The 24,259-nt window shown below is 37.8% G+C and overlaps 1 protein-coding gene across 2 annotated transcripts in view; it reads left to right on the forward strand.

Annotated features, from left to right (window-relative positions):
• Window positions 1–24,259, forward strand: part of ndst2b (N-deacetylase/N-sulfotransferase (heparan glucosaminyl) 2b) — a 64,572-nt gene that overhangs the window by 14,567 nt on the left and 25,746 nt on the right. The window contains exon 2 of one of the 2 annotated variants that reach the window (XM_053639153.1): window positions 8,870–8,904. The gene's annotated coding sequence lies outside the window, so the exon portion shown is untranslated. The other variant, XM_053639154.1, reaches the window with a different exon arrangement.

Here is a 24,259-nt window from a genome sequence, read left to right on the forward strand (position 1 = left end):
CACCTCAAACATCAAGCATGTATCATAAGCCAGGCATTGACTTGCCAGTTAAATTGTGGAGCCAGAGATTGCAGTTCACAATGACTAATGCACAATTAAATTAGATGTATTTACTGAAAGCTGAAAGATTGTTAGTATCTCCAGTCTAGAAGTAATTATGACAATAATACACAGTAATGACAGGTGTTTAATATGAGTGTTTATTTATTTAGTAGTACAATCTGAATCTAATTTATTATTTGAATTCCCCCCCTCCCCCACATGCCTTGCAGAGGAATCCAGTACATTAAATGTATCATAAGGTTAAACATCAGCCTTGTGAGCTGAGAATGCCTCTCCTAAATTTAGTAGTCACAAATTATGAGAAGTGGGAAAAAAAAAACCCTAAAACTTTTCCCAGGTTAGAGCTCAGTCTGAATACTGAGGCAGAATATCTATACCTATACCTGTATGATGATAGTCTCCACTCCATGGTTAACCATTGACTTGCTGTGGCTTTATTTTTGCCTGGTATGCTCACATAAACATCAGAGCATCTGCACCTGCCATAAAAATGCAAATGGTGTAATTTAAGCTGTAGCTGCTGGAATGATCAGGATTTCTGCATGATTGTGAACGGTTATTCATTTAGGTCTTAACAATAAATAAATACAACATGGTAATATTTAGTAATATTTCACAAAACACAATCATTTGCAGTGTTGTATCTTTGTATTTTACAGTGGAAAGGATAGGGTTTATAAGGTGTGTTTATGGGAAACAAAAAAGTCGCTATATAAAGGTGCCGAAAGTATCAAATGAGTGTGTTTAAAAAATTTTATTTAGTTTAAGCGTACTGTATCTACAAATATATCATATTCATCAAACAGTAAGAAACATCCGGAATTTGTCTCAGAACCTGTTCTTTTAAGGCCTAATATACCTAATATGCCTGTCCATATACCCTCCCACCTAATCAGCATGTGACAAATTAAAAGAATAAATCTCTCTCTCTCTCTCTCTCTCTCTCTCTCTCTCTCTCGCTCTCATGCTGTGGGTTCATTTTGCTGGCATGGTTTGGGTCCACTTTGAGGGATGGGTAACTGCAAATAAATACAAAGCTCTTCTGACTGATCACCTTCATAAGATGTTCTTTCCTCAGTATAGCTCTAGACTTGTAGAACATATGCCATGGTGCATGGTGATCCCAACACCATAGTCAGATTTTCCTTTCTTGATTTTCCTTTAATTTGTCACCTGTCCTTGTGGAGCTCTAGTGTGTTCTAGTCAGGATGGCACATCAATTCCCCTGGATAAGGTGTAGTTTACTAATTCTGCACCTCATATTTAGTCTCCAAATCTCTCACTGGGTGTGAAGACCTTTTCTGCGTCTCTTGATGGGTTTTCACCTGAAGTCATGCTCCGGCTGTGTGAGGTCGAGCTGCCTGACCTCTTTGTCATGTGCTTTTGTGTTTGGGTTGCTGTCTGTGGTGCTGATCCTGCATTGTTGGAGATCTGGGTGTGGTAGTGTAGTGGTGTGAGGCCTGGGATTTATTATGCATCAAGATAAGGATATTTTTAATTCCTATTCATGGGAATGTTTGTTTAAAGTGTAATGAAAATAGTATGCAAAAAGCAATACAAAATGCTTGAATATAATAGATACTTCTGGAATTGTTGCTTCTCTATCATGTGACTGTACAATTTGGACAATTTAGGTAGTATGCTAGTATGTTTCAGATGTTTATACAATGCAATTTTACGTGTGTGGTGACCTTTAAAACATGTTGTGTGTTGAATTTTGGTTTATTTCATATTTTGAGGATCTGCTACCGAGGTCTCTATTTATATCATGAGGAAATGAACAAAGTACATCAGAGACTGTTATGTTCACAGGTATTTCTTGCAAGCAAAATTTATTAGTGTGGTTCAAATCAAAGTTCCTGCTGAGATTTACAGATTTAAAAAACATTTATTATATAAAACTCTGTAGTTACTCATGCAGAAATGTGTAATTATTTAAAGGAACCATAAATTATGATTGTAAATAGCTGAGTCATGTTACAACAAATCCACTCTGGACACACACGCTAATCATGTTTCCTTTCCCCCAGCTGTTGGCTTAATTACTTTTCCCTGGTGCCCATAAAGAAAAGTAATATGACTCTAGTCAATAGGATCATTTAGTTGCTTCCTGGTAGGGAAAAATACTCAATTTTCCTCACTCTTCCATATCTCACTCTCCTAGCTCACTAACCCCTATCATGAATCTACTTCACACATCTGCTACCTCATTATCGCTTTCATTTTTACATATACAATGCTTCCCTTAAATCATCTTTTTTCTTTATAGCAATCAGAAGTTTGCATTTATTTAGAGATATACAGTAGTCGATTGCTACAGCATGTACAGACATCTCCCTGCCGTTGTAGCTTGGCCCAGGGCACACATGCTAGGACATGTCAGAGCTGGAATGCCAGCACTTTCACACAGTCTGAACTCTATTATAACCCTTTGTTGACAGATTGCACATTAGATGCAAACTGTTTCATAATGAGTCACTAATGGTCGACTGGTGAAGTTAAAGTGACAAGGCCTACTTGTAATTAGTAAATCAGTCAGCATGATATTCAGCATTTAGATTCCCCCTCAGGCTAAATGAGAGAATTTGGAGATTTTGAGCAGGGAAGTAAAATGGGGAATTTACTTTGGCTTGCCTCCAAGGAGGGCAAAGCTGCTCTATGCACATTTATGGTCAATCAACCCAACTTCCTCTTATGAATCATTTTTGTCTAAGATAGCATGTCCAATTTCATAGTGTCTACAGGATGTAGTTCAACATATAAACTCTCACATACAGTATCTCACAAAAGTGAGTACACCCCTCACATTTTTGTAAATACTTGATTATATCTTTTAATGTGACAACACTGAAGAAATAACACTTTGCTACAATGTAAAGCAGTGAGTGTACAGCTTCTGTAACAGTGTAAATTTGCTGTCCCCTCAAAATAACTCAACACACAGCCATTAATGTCTAAACCGCTGGCAACAAAAGTGAGTACACCCCTAAGTGAAAATGTCCAAATTGGGCCCAAAGTGTCAATATTTTGTGTGGCCACCATTATTTCCCAGCACTGCCTTAACCCTCTTGGGCATGGAGTTCACCAGAGCTTCACAGGTTGCCACTGGAGTCCTCTTTCACTCCTCTATGACGACATCACGGAGCTGGTGGATGTTAGAGACCTTGTGCTCCTCCACCTTCCGTTTGAGGATGCCCCACAGATGCTCAATAGGGTTTAGGTTTGGAGACATGCTTGGCCAGTCCATCACCTTCACCCTCAGCTTCTTTAGCAAGGCAGTGGTCATCTTTGAGGTGTGTTTTGGGTCGTTATCATGCTGGAATACTGCATACTGATCATGCTCTGCTTCAGTATGTCACAGTACATGCTGGCATTCATGGTTCCTTCAATGAACTGTAGCTCCTCAGTGCCCGCAGCACTCATGTAGCCCCAGACCATGACACTCCCACCACCATGCTTGACTATAGGCAAGACACACTTGTCTTTGTACTCCTCACCTTGTTGCCACCACACATGCTTTACACCATCTGAACCAAATAAGTTTATCTTGGTCTCATCAGACCACAGGACATGGTTCCAGTAATCCATGTCCTTAGTCTGCTTGTCTTCAGCAAACTGTTTGCGGGCTTTCTTGTGCATCATCTTTAGAAGAGGCTTCCTTCTGGGACAACAGCCATGCAGGCCAATTTGATGCAGTGTGCGGCGTATGGTCTGAGCACTGACAGGCTGACCCCTCACCCCTTCAACCTCTGCAGCAATGCTGGCAGCACTCATACATCTATTTCTCAAAGACAACCTCTGGATATGATGCTGAGCATGTGCACTCAACTTCTTTGGTCGACCATGGCGAGGCCTGTTCTGAATGGAACCTGTCCTGTTAAACCGCTGTATGGTCTTGGTCACCATGCTGCAGCTCAGTGTCAGGGTCTTGGCAATCTTCTTATAGCCTAGGCCATCTTTATGTAGAGCAACATTTCTTTTTTTCAGATCCTCAGAGAGTTCTTTGCCATGAGGTGCCATGTTGAACTTCCAGTGACCAGTATGAGGGAGTGTGAGAGCGATGACACCAAATTTAACACATCTGCTAATTGGGTCCAATTTGGACATTTTCACTTAGGGGTGTACTCACTTTTGTTGCCAGCGGTTTAGACATTAATGGCTGTGTATTGAGTTATTTTGAGGTTACAGCAAATTTACACTGTTACACAAGCTGTACACTCACTACTTTACATTGTAGCAAAGTGTCATTTCTTCAGTGTTGTCACATGAAAAGCTATAATCAAATATTTACAAAAATGTGAGGGGTGTACTCACTTTTGTGAGATACTGTATATATCTGTGTGTGTGTCTGATGTATCCATGACAACCAGAAACTTTGGTTTTGTGTTGTTTTAGAATGACATGGTGTGAACATTAGTTTTGGAGGGAAAACCTGGGGTTGGCATTTAAAGACTGGCTCTGGCTCCACTGCAAACCTCCCCAGTATACTGTATAGTGATTACTGAAGATGAATGTTTTCAGAAGCATGGATAATCTTCTCTCATCCTTGCACTATATTCTGATGTAGGTTTCCTACACTATACTAAAGGCCCTAAATGGTCTGAATAATAATTCACAGATTTTGGCCTTAGGTCTTTGACTGTTAATAATGTTAATTAAAAAAATATTAATTGTGTCATTTTAGAAAAAAAAAATAGCAATATGATTTTGTGATTATATTGATACTCTTTAGTTGTAGCTTCAGTGAACTGCAGATTGACTGTTGTGTGTGTGTGTGTGTTTGAGTGATGCAGATGAACATGGCCTTGAGCCCATATGAAGGGTCTATAACAGTATAATAGAAATCAGCCTTTTTCAAATATCCGTCCCCATTCACTCTACAATGTATCTGGCACTAGAGGGAATTTTTATGAAGCATATTTTGGTGGTCAAACCCTTGCTGAAAAATCCATTTGCCAAAAAACAGGCCGAGCTGGTCAAACTGGTAGACCATCTTTACCAGCTGGTGAGTGCTGTTTAAAAGGAAACAGCTTCTGAATTTGCAGCTAATACCTCAGTACAGACAAGTTGTTTTTACTGATAAGATTTAATGAAGTAAAAATGAAACTGGAAAATAAATTTCAAACTGGTTCTGGTAGCTGGTCAGATCAAGCAGGGAATATAAAGAAACTAATGTCTATAGCATAAAGGAGAGCTTCTGATAAGCATGTATTTTAGAATATCAGCTACAGTGTCTTCCACTAATATTGGCACCCTTGGTAAATATGAGCAATGAAGGCTGTGAAAAATTGTCTTTGTTGTTTAACCTTTTGTTATTTTATTCAGAAAATTCACAAAAATTCTCTGCTCTCATGGATATCAAACAATTGCAAACACAACACAGGTTAATAAAAATAAATAAATAAATAAATAAATAAATAAATATAGGTGTGCCACAATTATTGGCATCCCTGTGACTACATATGAGAAAAATATATTTGAAGTATATTCCCATTGATATATATATATATATATATATATATATATATATATATATATATATATATATATATATATATATGTGTGTGTGTGTGTGTGTGTGTGAATATATTTTTATATATGCAGTGCCCTCCACTAATATTGGCACCCTTGGTAAATATAAGCAAAGAAGGCTGTGAAAAATTGTCCTTATTGTTTAACCTGTTGATCTTTTGTTCAAAACATACACAAAAATACTCTGCTCTCATGGATATCAAACAACTATATATATATATATATATATATATATATATATATATATATATATATATATATATATATATATATTATTTAGTACACCTCGGTGACTAGGAAGAGGAAATTGTTCAATTAGGACTTCCTGTTTCACAGGGGTATACATATGAGGTTAAGACAATTTTTCACAGCCTTCTTTGCTCATATTTACGAAGCGTGCCAATATTAGTGGAGGGCTCTGTCTAAAGAAAGAGAGAACGGTGGATGGATGGAGATGCTGAGATTCACACTGATTGTGAACTGCAGATAGATATGAAGTGAGAGAAGGAGAGGTGATAAGGTTAAACAAGGATGTAAAAAACAAATAGAAAATGTAACACAGATGTACCTACACATACAACAGAGAAAATAAAGATCATTTCTTTGCTTTTGGCAGAGTGCCTGAGTGAAATCTCCACTTTCATGCTGCCTTAATAAACCTGGATCTGTAAGTGTGTTTGTGTGTGTCTGTGTCTATTTGAATGTCATTTGTATCTTTCCTAATTATTGACAGCACTCAGGTTGGAAAGCTTTTATTATTACACACTGAAATAATTACACATTAAATGGAAATAAAGGTAATGTTTCTTTATGCTTGAAATGGAGAGAACAAAATGTGCATTTGTGCATGAAATGAAATGAAGGTGAAATACAGTGAAATGCATAAACCGTTCAGAGCTGTGTGCCGCTGCACTGACTCACTCCAGATGCTAAGAGGTGTGAGCTTTATGACTCCCCCCGGTGTCTTCCAGATTGACCTTCACTAAAGTGGATGATTTAATGGGCTGTGAAGGACTTCGCTCTAAGATGGAAGGAAGAGTGGAAAAGTGTTAAGTTGCCTGTACCATGTATTTATCAAAAGCCATGAACCTTGAATCTGAAAACAAGGCTGCTCACTGTAGCATAGAGCCCTCTGACTTTGTCCATGACTCTGTTTTATTATACTGTCCGTCATGGCTTCACATAGTTTTGGGGCAATGGAAACAACATATTGGGTGATAAAAAGGCCCTATTTTCTTGTTTTGTAAATGAACTCATGTTGAACCATAAAGGAATTGTCCATCTGCTATCTGCTTGTTTAAAAATACCACTAATTAAAATGACTAAGATAAGAACATGCCACAGTACTTTGTATAGCACTGTTAAGATTATTTAGCTCTGGATAATTTGGTTTGATGGCATGGAGAAACTGTGGATGCATGAAGAATATTAACTTGTCAATCATTCAATATTTAAGAGCATGCTTAGTCCTGATGTGTTGGTAATTGCATATTATTAAACTAATTAATATTATTAGAAAAATAACACAACATTGCATAATAGCAATACTTATAGTATTAAATACCCACAATAAAGCTGCAATGCAGCAGTTGACAGAATAAATGAGCTCTTTTAAATGTACGCATCAGATACATTGGCAGTTTAAGTTAGGAATTAACAACAGAATAAGAACAGAATTATCACACATTTCTCATACATTGGCTCTACATGGAGGTCTGTTGCCTTTCATGAGCAGTTGGTTAGCTACAGTAGGTAAGACCGTGTTTATTTGAAGCTCTAATACTGTACCAGTTAATACTGGGATTTGAGTCAGAGACTTGCCACTGGCTGAGGATTCACCACTGGGGTTACAAATATAATCCTTCAGCCATATGGAATATTATTTTATTTTGCCCCCAAATCGATGCCTGCCAAAGAAATGGTCAGCTGTATAAACTATAAAATATTTACACTTCACATGTCAAATACTTGCTTGTTTACTCTGTATTCCCTCATTTTTAAGTCGCTTTGGATAAAAGCGTCTGCTAAATGAATAAATGTAAAAAGGCTCTTTTTTATTCCCACCATACACAATGATGGGATATGCGGGTGCTGTCAGATTCCTGCTCATAATAATGCTCGTAATCTGATTTAGTTGTTTTGACTTGGTGTTTTAAAATCCTTTCATGGATACAAATGTATGAATTCTTGCTTAAGTACAGAGCTAAATTTCCACACAGTAAATAATATAGTTCTTAAATAAACTAAAATGTGATTCTGCTCCCTGATGCACAGCAGAATAAACCAGATTGATTTAGATTCCAGACTGGCAGTACACACAGGCTAGTGAGATCAGGCTGGCAGCTCACACGCTCAGCCGGCGTACTGTAATAAGAGCACTCTTCAGACGCTGGCTACGCCGTCGTGCCTCTCGGTTCTCATTAAGAGGCCTGTCAGTCAGGGAGCTGCTGGAACTGCACACTCCAGAGCTTACTCCACCATCACAACACATAATGACACCTGGCATCACAGAGTAGGACGTGGGATTAATGAATTGCAAATGTCTGCAAATTAATATGTTTAACGGGGACCAGTCGTCACCCATAAATCCTCCACCATTATTTAAGGTCTTATAGATATAAAGGTCATGAATATGGATCAAACCTCAATATGGATGATTGCTGCCCCCACTTGACATGTTTTGAGATGCCTCTTTTGACCTGTAGCTTGATTCACATTAAGCAGTGGCCACTGGAGTGTGTGAGTTGTAATTTTGTTTGTAATGAAGTGGTTGTGATGCTGATGGAGGACATACTGCATTCAGCAGCAGTGATTAGGTACAGCTATTGAGTTAATGGTGCTTGAAGATTTAATTTCTTTTGAAATGTAATAATTTTTTCTCTTTTAATTGTCACTAAATCATAGAAGAGGGAAGAACTGAATCAATAATAGTTTGGAGTCAATAGGCATTTGATGTTCTACTGATTTCATCATAAAAGAAGTGTGAAACATGAATTTACAGAATGAATAAACCAGGTTGCCTCTTGATTTCTAAAACTTAGTCTGCAAGAATGAAATTTCGATTCTAGGCTAGATGTCCCTGTGAAAAATAAATTGTATTGTTAAATCTATGAAGCATTGATATTCACATTTTTCCTTGAAAATGCATGACATTTTTATCTTAGTGCAATTAATTGCATGAAACAACATACAAAGCAACAACCGTTAATCAAGGTACTGTGTCTGAAGTAACTTGTACCTCAAAAGCTAATTTTTCTCTTTTTTTCCCCTGCAGGTGATGCCTGGTCAGCACTTTCCATAACAGCAAAGGTGAGCTTCTCCAATCCATGTAACGAGAAGTGTCTGCACTAGTGTGAGTGTGTAACTTGCTGGTTGTTTAGATTTCAAGGCAACATAGTATTAAAACTAATGAAATGCCTTTATTTCAAGAGAAATAAGCAAAATTGTAGCCTGTAATTGTAGTAGATGTATGTTTCTGAAAGCTCCACTGGGTAGAGGTGAATATCCGAGGGAAAATCATATTTGGTTCTAAAAGGAGACGGGCTTTTAATACTCACTCAGAGTTCCTGAAAGCTATTACTGTATGTGATTACAGAAAATCCGATTCGTCTCCTGCTCATTTCCACAGAGAACAAGTAGCAGGAAATGATGGGGTTGCTTCATTTTTAATTATACTAATTGCTTACTTTTTCCTACTAATTACTTACGGCCTAGTTGGGCATGATATGTGTGTGATGTGTGGCCTGCTTTGAACAAACTATTATTAAATGAGAGGAATTCAAAGATGACTGGAACCACTATATTTGCAGTGAATACTTGCTCTGTGGATGTATTTCATTTGTGCAGTGAGAAAAGCTGGCAGTTCTCATTTGTGCATAATGAAAAAATATCCAAAAAATGACCTCATTATGTGATTAGTTTAGGAGGTTGTGGTGAAAAAAAAAGCTTTCCAGCAGGCAGAGGCAGGAGAGTAGATCAGCGAAGGAATGGACTCTTTATATAACTCTAAGAATTTTCCTGAGAAGCCATGCTTGTGTCAGCGTTCTGCTCACAGTACTTAATGCATACTAGGCCTCATCTGCTGTGTTTCCATCAGCACTGCCACTTTTTACATCATCAACTGGGGAGACTTCAGTCTTGTTAAAATATATGGAAGAGAGCGTGTTTCCTCACATAGTGAAAAGCCCCTTTGGAGTGTAATGTCGAGCTTCACTCTCTTGCTTTCATGTTCTTGATCTCTTTGTCTTCTGTGCAGGAAGTGTTGTACATTTAAAACAGCACTCGACTTGAGTTAGTCAATATACTCATGCTTCCATTTAATAATAATGTGGTATTTCATGTGGTATTTGCAGGATGCATGAGAAGTACGGATTTGAAAGAAACAGATAAATGTATGATTGCACCTTCTTAGTGTCCTGTCTACTAATTCAGCCATGGCACAGATTTATGTTCTTTCCCATCTTACAGTACAATTTAACGTTTCATGAATGTTTCATGAATGTTTCATGAATGTGCACGGTGGCTTAGTGGTTAGCATGTTCGCCTCACACGAGTCCCGCCGGGGCCATGTGTGTGCAGAGTTTGCATGTTCTCCCTGTGCAGTGGGGTTTCCTCTGGGTACTCCGGTTTCCTCCCCCAGTCAAAAGACATGCATGGTAGGCTGATTGGCGTATCTAAAGTGTCTGTAGTGTATGAATGGGTGTGTGAGTGTGTATGTGATTGTGCCCTGCGATGGACTGGCACCTGGTGTACCCTGCCTTGTGCCTGATGCTTCCTGGGATAGGCTCCAGGTTCCCCATGACCCTGAAAAAGGAGTAAGCGGTAGAAGATGGATGGATGGATTCTGGTTTTCTTAATGCTCATAAAACCTTTTTTTTTATTATTCTCATTTATGCAAAATGTTTCCCTTCAGTTTTCTTCTCAGTTTTATATGTTCCTGGAGCATTTATTGTGTTCCACTTGTCTGACCAAATGGTTCCTGAAGATGAATGCAAAAAAAGGACATCTGCATAATGTTTTGCTTGTTTCAAGCTCATTAAAATCACAAAGATTCTGAATACTCTAATAACATGCTGAACTAACGTTCACCAATATTAACATTAACACTGACTCCACCTACTGCAGCCCCCCAGCATGTGGGTACACTTTTAGTTTGGATTTGATGTTATGTGAATAGAAAATGCATTTGGAGACATGCACTTGCTAGTGTGTGTGTGTATTCAGGATGATTAATCTTTTTTACTGGCTTTGTTTGGGTATGAAGAATAACCTGATGGAACTTAAGGGCTTATTGTGTTCACTGTTTTAAGCAGAAAGGACTCCAGAGGGACAAAGAACCTGAATGAATAGTGTGTATTAACAATTTTGATGGAAGCTCATTGCTCTGCTCTGCCCACATTCAAATTGGAGGAAGAGTGTGGGACTAGAGGTGATCTAGGACAGGTGTGTGTGTGGGAGTTTTCTGTAATGGAAAGACTGGTGAGTGGGGATGCTTGCTGTGTTGCTATGGTGAAGCTGTCCTTTTAATTTCAATGATAATGTGTGGGTGGTAGCACACAGTATTTGTGTGCATTTAGACCGAACCAAATGATTTGAATATGAGCTAATTATCTATAAGTTGAAAGGGGTGCTTGCTGATGCAGGTCATTTGCTCCTTGTTTGGTATTTGTTCCTTTTTGATATTTTATGTCCAGTTTGCTCTGTGTGCCTGCTGTGAGAGAGGTCTTAATATTGTGTTCATAGCAAATGACTTAATTTAGTCCTGGTGATGTCTGTTTTCTTTTGTTCTTTGCAGAAACAAAGATTTGAACAAAAGCATGTTAAAAATAGCTTTACACTTTGCATGAATCTCTTTTCCATCAATGTGAGCTGTCTTGAATAGACCCATGGTGTGAGCTGCATAGTTGCTTACTGACTCTCATCTTTTCTTTACTGCTCATCCTCTTCATTACTTTCTACAGAGATGAAGGCAACTATACCTAATTATTGCTGCAAATGGTTTCTGGTCAGTCATATTGCATTTCTGTTTAATTGTAACTTTGATTTGTGTTCACATTTGTATAAGGTGTTGATTCTACAGTCCATTAATTATTCATTATATAAACCTGTTTTATGGTTTATGGTAACTGAAGTACAGATAGATTTCTGATTGATTTTCCCACATGATTAAACAAAATAGTGATGGGTGTGTGTGTGTGTGTGTGTGTGTGTGTGAGAGAGAGAGAGAGAGAGAGTTTTCTGTGTTGTTTTCTCATCAAAAGTCACATCAAGTGGTCTTTAGTGGAGCTTCCAGGCATGAGTACAGAATTAGTAGGTTTTCTATAAACAGAATGTATGTGTGTTTTGTGTGTCAGACCATTTTAATGTGTGTGCGTGTGTGCGTGTGTGTGTATATATATATATATATATATATATATATATATATATATATATATATATATATAGGAGCTGATGTGGAGAAGGAGGGGAAGTAGAGGGAGTTAGGGAAGAGTTGGGGAAGGGAAGAAAGAGAGTGTGTGCTACGGTATGTAGGGTGTTAAGGCTCATTGAGGCTGACAAGCTGCAGCATGTTTCCCCCTCTTTTCCTTTACAAACACACACACACACACACACACACACACACACACACACACAAACACTTCTGTAGAAACTGCCTGACAGTTTTTCGCGTACAGTTTGTGAACTTTTCTCGTTTGTTTTTCGTCATGGATAGATGTCTAGTACACAACATTTTTTATATACACATATGTTTGTGTATTTGCATTACATATTAGATCTTTGTCTGCAGAGAAACCTGTATGGTCATGATCTCTGTTTTCTGTGGAGCATAAAATATACATTTCATCATACAGTAAGTCAGGCTATGTTGTTGTGCATTTTGGAAGTAGATCCTCCAGCAGATATTTTGCTTTTGAAAACCTGTGTCCTGCTGTGCTCATGCTGGGAATGATAATGGATAAAATGGAAAAAGCTGGTTAAAAACGGTGTAATGGCTTCTCTACATCTCCATGCTACATGTATCTTAGATCAGAGATGGAATGAGGAATGAGGAAGTGAATCACTCTGACAAACAGTCTTATTTGTAACATAATATAATAGTAAAATTCATGTTATTTCTTCCAAAATACAGAGTATGTGGAGCAATGAATTATAGATGACTGCACTAGTTCTGCCAAGTTTTGGCGTAGGATCTGACACACATCTTATATTTCTCTGAAAAACTACACCAGATGCATGTTTAAATCTCAATTATATAAAAAAGAAACATTTCAGTTCTTGCTGCATGTTGAGTCTATGGTATGTGATTGTTTTGTATTCATTTGTGCAGTATTTGTACAATACATATTTTTATAAAAATTTAACTAGACCTATATTGTAAAATTCCCTGTATAGCAGATATAAAGCTCTCTAAAGAATCTTTAAGCATCATATGCTGTTCTGACAGTGCTGCCTTGCCAGCGCTTATGTTTACTCAGGTGAGAATGCCTTCACTGTACTGCGTACACCAACACACTGAAAGCATCCTTTCCTCATAAAGTAAGAAAGGTGTCCATAGGTCTGTAATACAGAAACACAGCCAGCATTCAGAATAAACCATTTTGTACCACACCACTGCTGATTGGTCAGAAGGTGATTTGTTTTACAACAGCACAGCTCTGAGATTAGTTCCAGCAAATCACAGATTTATATTAAAATGCGTGTTCTAGCATGTTATCATTTCTATAGTAACTACTTACACTGGCACTTGTATGGAAGACACTCGACATAAATGGATTAAAAGAATGTGTTAATTATTTTTCATTGAGGAGAAATGTATATATGTATATATATATATATATATATATATATATATATATATATATATATATATATATGTATTTTTATATATGCAGTGCCCTCCACTAATATTGGCACCCTTGGTAAATATAAGCAAAGAAGCCTGTGAAAAATTGTCTTTATTGTTTAACCTTTTGATCTTTTGTTCAAAACATACACAAAAATACTCTGCTCTCATGGATATCAAACAACTGCAAACAAAAAAATAGGTTTATCAAAAAAAATATATATCTTTGTTAAATATCTTTGTAACAATTATTGGCACCCTTTTACTTTGTGCTACCTCCCTTTGCCAAGATAACAGCTCTGAGTCTTCTCCTATAATGCCTGATGAGGTTGGAGAATACATGGCAAGGGATCTGAGATCATTCCTTCATACAGAATCTCTCCAGATCCTTAAAATTTCGAGGTCCACGCTGATGGACTCTCCTCTTCAGTTCACCCCACAGGTTTTCTATGGGTTTTCAAGTCAGGGGACTGGGATGGCCATTGCAGGACCTTGATTTTGTGTTCAGTAAACCATTTTTGTGTTGATTTTGATGTATGTTTTGGATCATTGTCCTGCTGGAAGATCCAACCACGGCCCATCTTAGGCTTTCTGGCAGAAACAGTCAGCTTTTCATTTAATATCTGTTGATATTTGATAGAGTCCATGATGCTATGTATCCTAACAAAATGTCCAGGTCCTCTGGCAGAAAAACAGCTCCAAAACATTAAAGAGCCACCACCATATTTAACTGTGGGCATGAGGTACTTTTCCATATGGCTATCTCTCTGTGTGCGCCAAAACCACCTCTGGTGTTTATTACCAAAAAGCTCTATTTTGGTTTCATCTGACCATAGAACCCGATCCCATTTGAAGTTTCAATAGTGTCTGGCAAACTGAAGACTTGTGGTGATGTAGATGAATTCGGATTGTAGTTTTGGAGACTTTCCGCCCCAAGACGCAACTGACTTCTGCAATTCTCCAGCTGTGATCCTTGGAGATTTTTTGGCCACTCGAACCATCCTCTTCACAGTGCGTTCAGACAATATAGACACACGTCCAATTCCAGGTTGATTCAGACCATTTCCAGTTGACTGGAACATCTTAATTATTGCCCTGATGGTGGAAATGGGCATTTTCAATGCTTGTGCTATTTTCTTATAGCCACTTCCCATTTTGTGAAGCTCAACAACCTTTTGCTGCACATCACAGCTATATTCCTTGATCTTGCCTATTGTGATGAATAACTACAAGAATTTGGCCTATGTGTTACCTCATATTTAGACCCCTGTGAAACAGGAAGTCATGGTTGAACAATTTCTAGTCACCCAGGTGTACTAAAAAAAATTATAATATAAATGGAATATACTTCAAATATATTATTCTCATATGAATTCATAGGGGTGCCAATAATCGTTGCACATCTATATTTAACAAAGATAGTTGTTTTTTTTGATAAACCTGTGTTGTGTTTTCAACTCAAGCAGAGTATTTTTGTGATTTTTTTTTTTATCAAAAGATCAAAAGGTTAAACAATAAAGACAATTGTTCGCAAAGTTTCATGGAATGTAACTGTAAATGGATAAAATGTAACTTGTCATTCATTAAAAAATATTTATTGGCGGTTACTGTAAAAACACTTGGGATGGTAATTGCACAATCCCATTGTTGATTATTTTACCTGTAACAGCATGTCCTGTTAATTACATATCAGATTTGCCCCACACTTCATTCCTTTGTAATTCTGCTGTGGTAAGGTAGGTGTTCTTTTAAGTGTGCATTCGTTGCTCTGAAGCAAATAAAAGGCTGCACATATCATATTGATCTCCCATTAGGACTGCCATGTGTATGTAGAGCATTTAGGTCTGCGGGCTATGACAGACAGACGCTGACTGTCTCATTGTCTCTGATATTGACCTTCTCATTGATTGTCTGCTAATAGGCAGTGATCTTAGATTAAACTTAAAGGCTTGGAGGCCTAAATGTAATTTGGGTGTACTTGTAATTTGAATTGATATTTTATTAGTCTGTTATTTAATTGTAGCTTTATAGAATATCAGTCAAAGTTTTCACATCAATTCCTTTGTAGTGGCTTCTATTACAATAAAGGTATAACATATTTCGTTTGTTTTCTGCCCCATATAATGTATAACGACCGTTAAATGTGCTTCAAGTCTAATGTTAGGCCAGAGTTCAGACAGGCCATACTCAGACAGTCAGGGCTCAGATCGTGCTCAAGGCCTAAACATTCTTTACTCCTCTCAGCTAAACTTAGCCTTAATGTGCCTTTGATTTCAGCCCAAATCTCTCTAAATATTTGGGCAAATATTAAGCATCTCAGAAATGTCTGGATTTGCACAAAGCTCTCGGGCTGTCTTGAGGGTGTTGTCTCTCCACCTTTAACTAGTGGTTGTTTTTATATTGCCCATCCGTGTGTGTTTGAAAGCCACTAATGTGGCTCTGTGGTGGTATTCAGGTGGGTTGGAGCTATATGACACACAGACCACACAATCAGGCCTGTGTGAGGGAACTGTATCAAGTTATGTAAAAAAAAAAAAAAAAGAAAAAAGTCAGGGATACCAAACAGGAAAAAAAAAATTAAGTTGCATTTCAGATACCTTCTTGAACTAAACATTCGTTGTGGCCCATTACATGTATGTGAGCATTAGAGACTGATCCACACACTCAACACTCCATTACAAATGTGGGAATTTGGAATGCATGTAAATGAGTGTTGCAGGAATGAAGCAGTTTTTGGACTCAGTCTATTTTTTATCTAAGTTCAGAACAACCATTTATTCCAGAGGCACACACACACATCGTTCATGAGAAATGCATGAATTATTGTAATTAACAAACAAACAAACAAATAAATAAATAAGTAAACATTATACACACAGTGATTATGAATATATTGATTATATATGAATTTCCTCTCGCAGCCTATACATTCTAATAAAACCTTCCTTAAATATACATAAAAGATGAAAAAATGAACATTAAAGCTGCAGTACTGAACTTTTGCCTCTCTATCCCCATCTCTGTTTTTTTTTAAGTGGTTTGTGCTTCGGCACTGCTCCTCTGCGCGGACGAATATGATGGTTTGAGGTGTTCGTATGGGTTGTACATTAGCTCCAATACTTGACAACGGAGGTGGTAGCGGATACATTAGCATCGGAGTAGAAGTGAGTTGCTCTCTCTCTCGTAACTAGCAGAAAATATGTGCAATTTACCAAACTGACCATACCAAAAAACAACAACAAAATAGGAAACTCAATACTTAGATGAATCAAGCAAACAAGTGCGCTAATGTTAGCTAGCTACATATTGAGCCACTGAAATGTCTTACCTGTTCAGCAGGGAAAAAAGCCATCTCTGCATCAATCTTCAAGCCCTTCAGATCTCGTAATTGTCGCCACCTCTCAAAAGCCATGCCGATATTTATTCTCATTTTAGCACGGGCTCTGTCGCATTCCCTTTTTGACTGCAGGCTCTGTGTAATTCGAGGTTTCTTGGTTTTGACAACAACTGATGCCCCAGATGTCAACGATGATTGCTGTTTAGAACTGTCCAGGTTAAAAACAGCAATCTAGATGACTAGTTTTAATTCTAAGAAACTGGTCTAAGAACAAGCTACAAACACCCCACCATCCTCAGCGCACGCACGTGCACGCGCGCGCACACACACACACACACACACACACGATATAGTAGCCGACTCTTCTTCTTTCTGTTTACAGACGTGACGTAACTATGCAAAGACGAATGGCGTCAAACTGATGTTTCAACAATTGGTTTTTAATTTTTAACCAAAAAAAGTTTGATACTGCAGCTTTAAGCACAACCAGGGACATAGTATAAAAGTTTTGTTAGAGTTTAAAAGAGTTTTAAGTCTATAAGAGTTTAAAAGTTGGCAGGAATTAGATGCATGATCACATTACAAGACCTTCCTACAAGTGTACTGCAATCTTCTTCTTGTTAACAAATTGCAGAAATGAACACTTGCCATTGTTCTTGCCAAACGAGGTGTCACCAATTATTATTTTAGGAGTACTGATCATTGTGAAACCAGAATTTTGCAGAAAAATTTCATCACTTAATGATTTTATGTGTGAAAAAATATTGTGTTCAAATAAAACTATAGAACATCCCCATATATTTAATCTCAAAATATCACTCATTTCATTTTATTCATTTGCTTTTGTTTTTTTATGAGGGGTGCCAATAATTCTAAAGCAAACAGTATGTTTATAACTAACATTTAACATTTAAACCAAAAATTAATACAGCACAATGTTGTTTGTGCCTTGTCATTGTAATCATGTAATGGATTTTTGCGCATAGTATAATAGCATCTCAGTGAAATAATTTTTTAATAAAATTATTTAGTCCAGCATTCCTATAATAAACGAGACCTGCCTCCAGTCCAAACTATTGTCAGAAAAAAATGCTGATAAATTCTTCATCAACCCCTCACTGATTCTGTGTTTTTTCTAAGGTGACAATTACAGCTTAGAGAACACTTTGAGAGCAGAGAATACTGTTAGCGTGTGGTGTACTTATTAGCCTCTGATTATGCAGTAATTTGCTGATATTGGCAGTGGGCTAATGTGTGTGTACCTGTGTGAAACACTTGGCACACGTTAGTGCGTTAAAATGTTAATACGGCCACATTAGTAGAGTACGGCACAATTAGATTGTTGGACTGAGGAAGAAAATGCCTGTGTTCATGTAGAAAATCAGGATACAGTTACAGTGACATGGTTCCATAGGTGTGAGGATATACATTATGGAATTCTAGCCAGTATAATATGTTCATTTATTACTATATATAACTTATTTATATGAGCAAATCAGTTCACTATTAATGTTCATTCCATGTTGCTGAAGGAATGGAAAACAGTATTGACCTACTGGTTAATACACTCACCAGTGTACTAGCTGATATACCGGTATAAATAATGCAAGAATGCCACAGGTACAGTACCTGGGCACCACGCTGATGCCTTAGATGCTTTTCATACAATTCTGAGTACATGTTTTAGAAAAACCTCATGCTGCAAAGACCATTTGTAAATATCAATGTGTGCACCAAAGGCATAAAAGCCCACGCAGTCTACAGTAGTTGACAGATCTCTGAGAATATTTCTTGATTATCCTCCCTTCAATTCATAATCAGTAAAATAAAGGCAATCAGTTCAAGCACATTGTGGAGTGAATCATGCCAATCAGTCTGACTTGTGCTTTCTAAAGAGATCATTGTGTCTTTGTCTATCTTTGTGAGCAGAGACCAAGTGTATTATTAGCGACAGAGTCGAACCCACCTTGATAAAAAATAATTGCAGTTCATTCCAACAGATAAGCAACACTTGAAAGTAATAGAGAGTGCAATTAAGAGCACTAGGCCTGTGTGATTTTGTGCAGTGAGGACTTGGAGAGGGTGTGAGAGATCGCAGTTGGAGACAGGTGAGCCAAGATCTTCAAACGTTCCTGATGAAGGGAAACAGCCTCTTCAGATTCCTCTTCAAAGGGCACTAGGAGACTTTATTAAAGGCTAATGTGCTGGATTTGGCCAAGAGATACTTTAAAGGAAGTGAATGTCTGTTTACTTTCATGCTGAACTCTTAGGTAGATGTTATCATTTAAAGCATGTCTGTATTTTGAACTGTATCTATTTTCACATACTACTGAAGTGTAACTCTTGTACATTTTGTGTGAAACTGAAAGTTTAATTAAGATATGATGCATGTGTATTTAGTGGACCAAGTGCCATTTTTAAACATTAGTTCGGTAGATATTTAAGTATTAGTGCAGCTTGTAAATGGCCGTGGTAGTAATAACTCAAAGAGTGATGTCCATTTTTTATGCAGATACTGTAAAGGATACATTTTGATATATCATTCCCTACTTATTTCATTTCCTAGCTTCAGTTGCACTGTTATCTACTGTCCACTCCTTGGTTTTACCATTTTTCACTTAGTCATACATTGCTCTTTCTTAGAAAATGATTTGCATTCTTGGAGATGGTACAATAATATGTTGTGATAAAGAGTACAACATAGGACAATCCTAATTGTGTTTAGATTTACGGTTAGATTTGTTTAATCTAAAAGTTCTCATTTTATATCCTTACTTTGAGATTTTGCTGGTTGGCGAATGTGAAAGGCAAGGATTACGTCTATCCCTCATGTGTTTCATGAACTCATTCAGTCACACATACTGTATCTAACAGAGCAGTAATATTATGGCTATGGTATCGTGTGCACTGAAACTGGCTATGATCTTGTACATTTCAGTCTCATTTCAATGTTAAATGACCTGTTTGGTTTTTTTCACTTAACCCATCTCTCTTTATTAAAATGCCATTTCATCATTCTTAGACTCTAATCAGGTCCTACTGTCTCAGTGAGTGTTAAAATATTCAAGAAAAGCAAATGGTCATAAAACATAATACTACTAATACTGTACACTCGCTGGCCACTTTATAATTGATGCAGATTTGTCAGCTGCACATTCATGCTATGACTTTCCTGTTGTACCTCATCCCAGAGTGCTCTACTGGATCCAATCGGGTAACTGGGGAAGCCACTGAAGTTTGCTGAATTCATTGTCATATTCATGGAACCAGTTTGAGATGACTTGTTTTGTGACATGTCATGTTGTCATGCTAGAGGTAGCCATTATAATGTGGGTAAATTGTGGCCATAAAGGGATGCACATGTGACACCTCAAATGCGACTCACTGGATTTATTTTTTGCACCAGTCTGTGTAAACATACGTTATGTGTGAAAATCCCAAATGATCAGCAGTTTCTGAAATACTTAAACTGTCTGGCTACAGCAACCACGCCATAGTCAAATCACATTTCTTGCCCATTCTGATGTATGATGTGAACATTAACAGTAGCTCTTGAGCTGTATCTTAATGATTTTATGCACTGTGCTGCTGCCACATGATTGATTGATTGGATAATTCCATGAATTAGCAGTTCCTATTAAAGTGGCTGGTGAGTGTATATTTCTCCATTCACCTGCAAAAGGCACAATGTAGAGTAAGTTTTAGGGACTGGCTGTTTCAGGACAGATGTTTAGAACAAATTGTAAAAAATGAATAAGAGTTCGCACCCTGGCAGATGTGCACAAAGTGCGAAATTCCTCAGCTAAAATTCTTCCTAAAAATGGCTGAGCCTAAGGGTTTGAGGCATGAACACATTGTAGTGCATGTGACTCATTACCACTTGCCTGTGAGTGGTTTCACATCAGTTAATTTTCTCATTAAATTCTGTATTGGATGTGACAATATCTATTGTGTCTCTTGTTCTCTAGATGACGGGGGCCATTACCACACACACCACATTAATAATCGACTTCAATATTTCTAGATAAGAACACAGAGAAGGAATGCATTACAAATAGATCAGATTGATTTTGTATGCTTCTCCCTCTTGGTAACATTAAATGTCCGATTTTTCAAAAAGATGGAGAACCCCTAGTGCTCTGCTGCTGAAACACCCTTCTCAGTGTTGTCATGGAGACAGACTTAAGCCGCTCCTGCAATGCCAGTAATGTGTTAGCATCAACCCTTCCTTATATGATGCCCATCCTCCATTTTGCTTTAGTTCAATCTGAAGGGATGGTTAATACTGACCTTCATGTCACATCAGCTTTAAGGTGAATAAATAGTGCATTAAACACAACTATTGAACTATTGAACTAGACCAGTGGCTCTCAAACTGGGGGCTGTGGCCCCCTGGGGGGCTGCCAGATGGCCCCTAGGGGGGCTGCATAGACATTCTAGAAAAAAATAATTTTACCTGCATGTAAGTCAGGATTGACAACCTTTGAACTATGATGTACATAAAAATGAGAAATATTAACAAATAAATAAATAAATGAGTAATATTAATAAATTAAATCAATTGTACACAGCACACTAAGACACACACCAAACAGAGACGTCTGTTGATGTACTGATGTACAGTACTGTTAGCCACACACTGATGAAACCTAAGACTATTTAAAATGGATAAGTTTTTAGATACGTAGTCTCTTAGCTGAGAAAGTTAATACAGAAGAGCCTTGCGTGAAAAAAAGAAAATTGCGAAAATTTGATGACTCTATAGTGGGCCACGAAAGGATGCAGCCTTCACAAGGGGGGCCTCATGCTGAAAAAGTTTGAGAACCGCTGAACTAGGCTACTGGTTGTCAGCTATGCTTGCGAACAACTTTTAACTCCTGCTTTAATAACAATCACTTTCAAATGCTTTAGTAAGCCCATATAATACCAGACTATAATTACCATCTAAGTGAAAGCTGCCCAGTTTGTATCCCTCCTAGAGAAATGGGCAGTGAGCTGTATTCAGTGAATATGTCCCTCCAGTCTCAGCAGGGGTCATTACTCTAGTGTACGCAGAATGAAATGGGAGGGCAGGACTGTTTAGACTTTTGCACAGTGTGTGCACTGTTAACAAATTCTCTACAGACACGAATCAGTGACAGGAGATAAAGTGGAGGCAGTGGGAGAGTTTGTAAAAGTTATTAGAGATTTGAGACATGAGACTGTCTCCAAGCCTCTGCTAATGTGAAAAGGGTATGGAAAATTTAACAACAGTTAATGGTCTGGAGCTTGTGAGTTTGAATCCTGAAGATGCCATAGCCACCTGTGGCCTGTAGTACAAGAGCACTAAATTGGCCGTGCTCTCAGGGTGGGAGGGATGATGATTGTCTCCCTACAGCAACACTAGCAACCAATCCTGTGCATCTGTGACATCATGTATTGCAAAGAGGGTGGATAGTGCTTTCTTCCGAGTAAGTTCCTACACTTCCCTGTGACACAGCGTGAACAGAAATTCAAAAAGATGCAGTTGGCTGGCTTCACATGTCTTGGAGGAATCACGTGCTAGCTTTCCCATAGCTGTATGATAGGGCATATTTGGTTGGTGAGTGGGAATTGGCCAACAGTATATTAGGGAGAAGAAAAAAAAGGAGGGGGTAAGTTAATTTGTGTTACTTTGTGTCATAAGTGCAGGAAAAATGGTTGTATAGAAATGCTGTACACATAACCTGAATAACTTGGTCTCCAAATACATCAAATTAAAATATTAACTCATCTCATTGAAGTTGTATTAAAAGTTAGATAATTGGAATTTATTCTCAGATATTTATATTATACATCTGAAGAAATGTACATTATTTTTGTTGAGTAAAAATGCTAAAACATTATAGCATTGAATAATTGTGATAACTGTTCCTGTTGGGGATACTGAGCAAACTTATGATTATCATTGCAAGTCATTTTCACGCAGCCCTCACACAAACTGCAAAACAAAGATAGAGCTTCTCACTTTCCTAATCCAGCAGGAGTTAACAGGACATAACTCTCGCATCATTCCTCTGTTCTTGCTGCAGAGAATATGGTACGAAATGGTTAATGTTTGCTGTTGTGACTATGAAAGTGAGCTGTGCAGAGTGGAGCATAACCCACGCATCCACCAGAATCTGAGCTGATAGGTGTAAAAGTCTTGTCTTGCCTTAGTTCTTCTCCTCTTATCTTGAGGCTTAAGGCTTTTCTTGTCTCCCATGATCTGTGGTCCTGCAGCATGCACTGGCATATGCCAGTGGACAGGGATGGTGGCACTTTGGCCAACTCTAGGTCAGCTGAGTGTTTTTGTTTCGCATTATTTACAGCAAGTTAGAGGTTATGCCAGATTTCTTAACCTTAAACAGATTTGGTGAAAAAGTCCTGCTTGACTGTGTATAGAAGAATAAATGCTATCAATACTATATAGTGCTGTCAATGCTATATACTGTAATGCGCTATGAACTACTGTTCGAATCTTTTTTCTAAAAATGCTAACATAAAAGCAACGTTTATAGTATGCTCACACTGTCAGTATTTCCTTTCCGTCCCTGTGGCAAAAGCCATCTCACACTGGAACAGATCCCATTTTGAGAAGTCTCTTGGGTTGATCATCAGCCTTTACTCAGGACACTTGGCTTGATGAAAAATGCCTTGAGGACATATTGTGTCTGCTTTCTCCAGACCCTGACAGCAGCACAGGGAGCATAGCCCATTGAGCATTGGCCTTTTAATTGACAATTCTTTCCTCTAGACATATTCTTCCACAGTGGGGGGTCTTTAGTCTCTGCACAGTAGCTATTCAGCATTTAATTGAGATTTCATTATGGCTGGTCCACCATATTGATGAAGGTTTTATACTCTGTTCTGTCTCTTAAATTTCCATCACATTCACGTGGTCAATTCCCTAATACTGTGTCTAAAACATACGGACTGGTGAGAAATTAAAGGACTTCTGTACTTTTATTATTATTTTAAATAAGTACACAGGATATAGAAAGTGTGGCTTGGAGATTTAAATGGATTTCTATGGCATTTAAGTGCAGAATGTGATGTACCTCTGAAGTGCCTCTGACTGCCAGTGTGGATTGAAACACTTTTTAACATTACATGACGTGATGCTACATACAACATTTGATGTAATGCATTCGGTGTGATATGGATTCAGATCATGCCAGCAAAAATACATGCCCTCCACAGAATAATAGAGCCACCGGACCCCCTCATCAAGCACTCAAGAGCATGGTGAAGGATGACTCATCTGACCATATCACCTTTTTCTGCCATTTCCACAGTTGTGGACGAGCTGTTCTTTCTGACAGAATAATCACGTCCTGCACTGACAATTTCTCTCCATTTGTTCATTCTGGTTGTATTTTAAATTTGTCACCTATCTAAGTGCTTATAGAAAAGCATTTGAAATATTATTATAAACAACCAAACTATGCTCTCTAATATTGATCAAGTTTAATGTTCGGCTTCTG

The sequence above is a fragment of the Ictalurus furcatus genome, chromosome 13 (genome assembly GCF_023375685.1).
Source record: "Ictalurus furcatus strain D&B chromosome 13, Billie_1.0, whole genome shotgun sequence".
Taxonomy (NCBI): domain Eukaryota; kingdom Metazoa; phylum Chordata; class Actinopteri; order Siluriformes; family Ictaluridae; genus Ictalurus; species Ictalurus furcatus.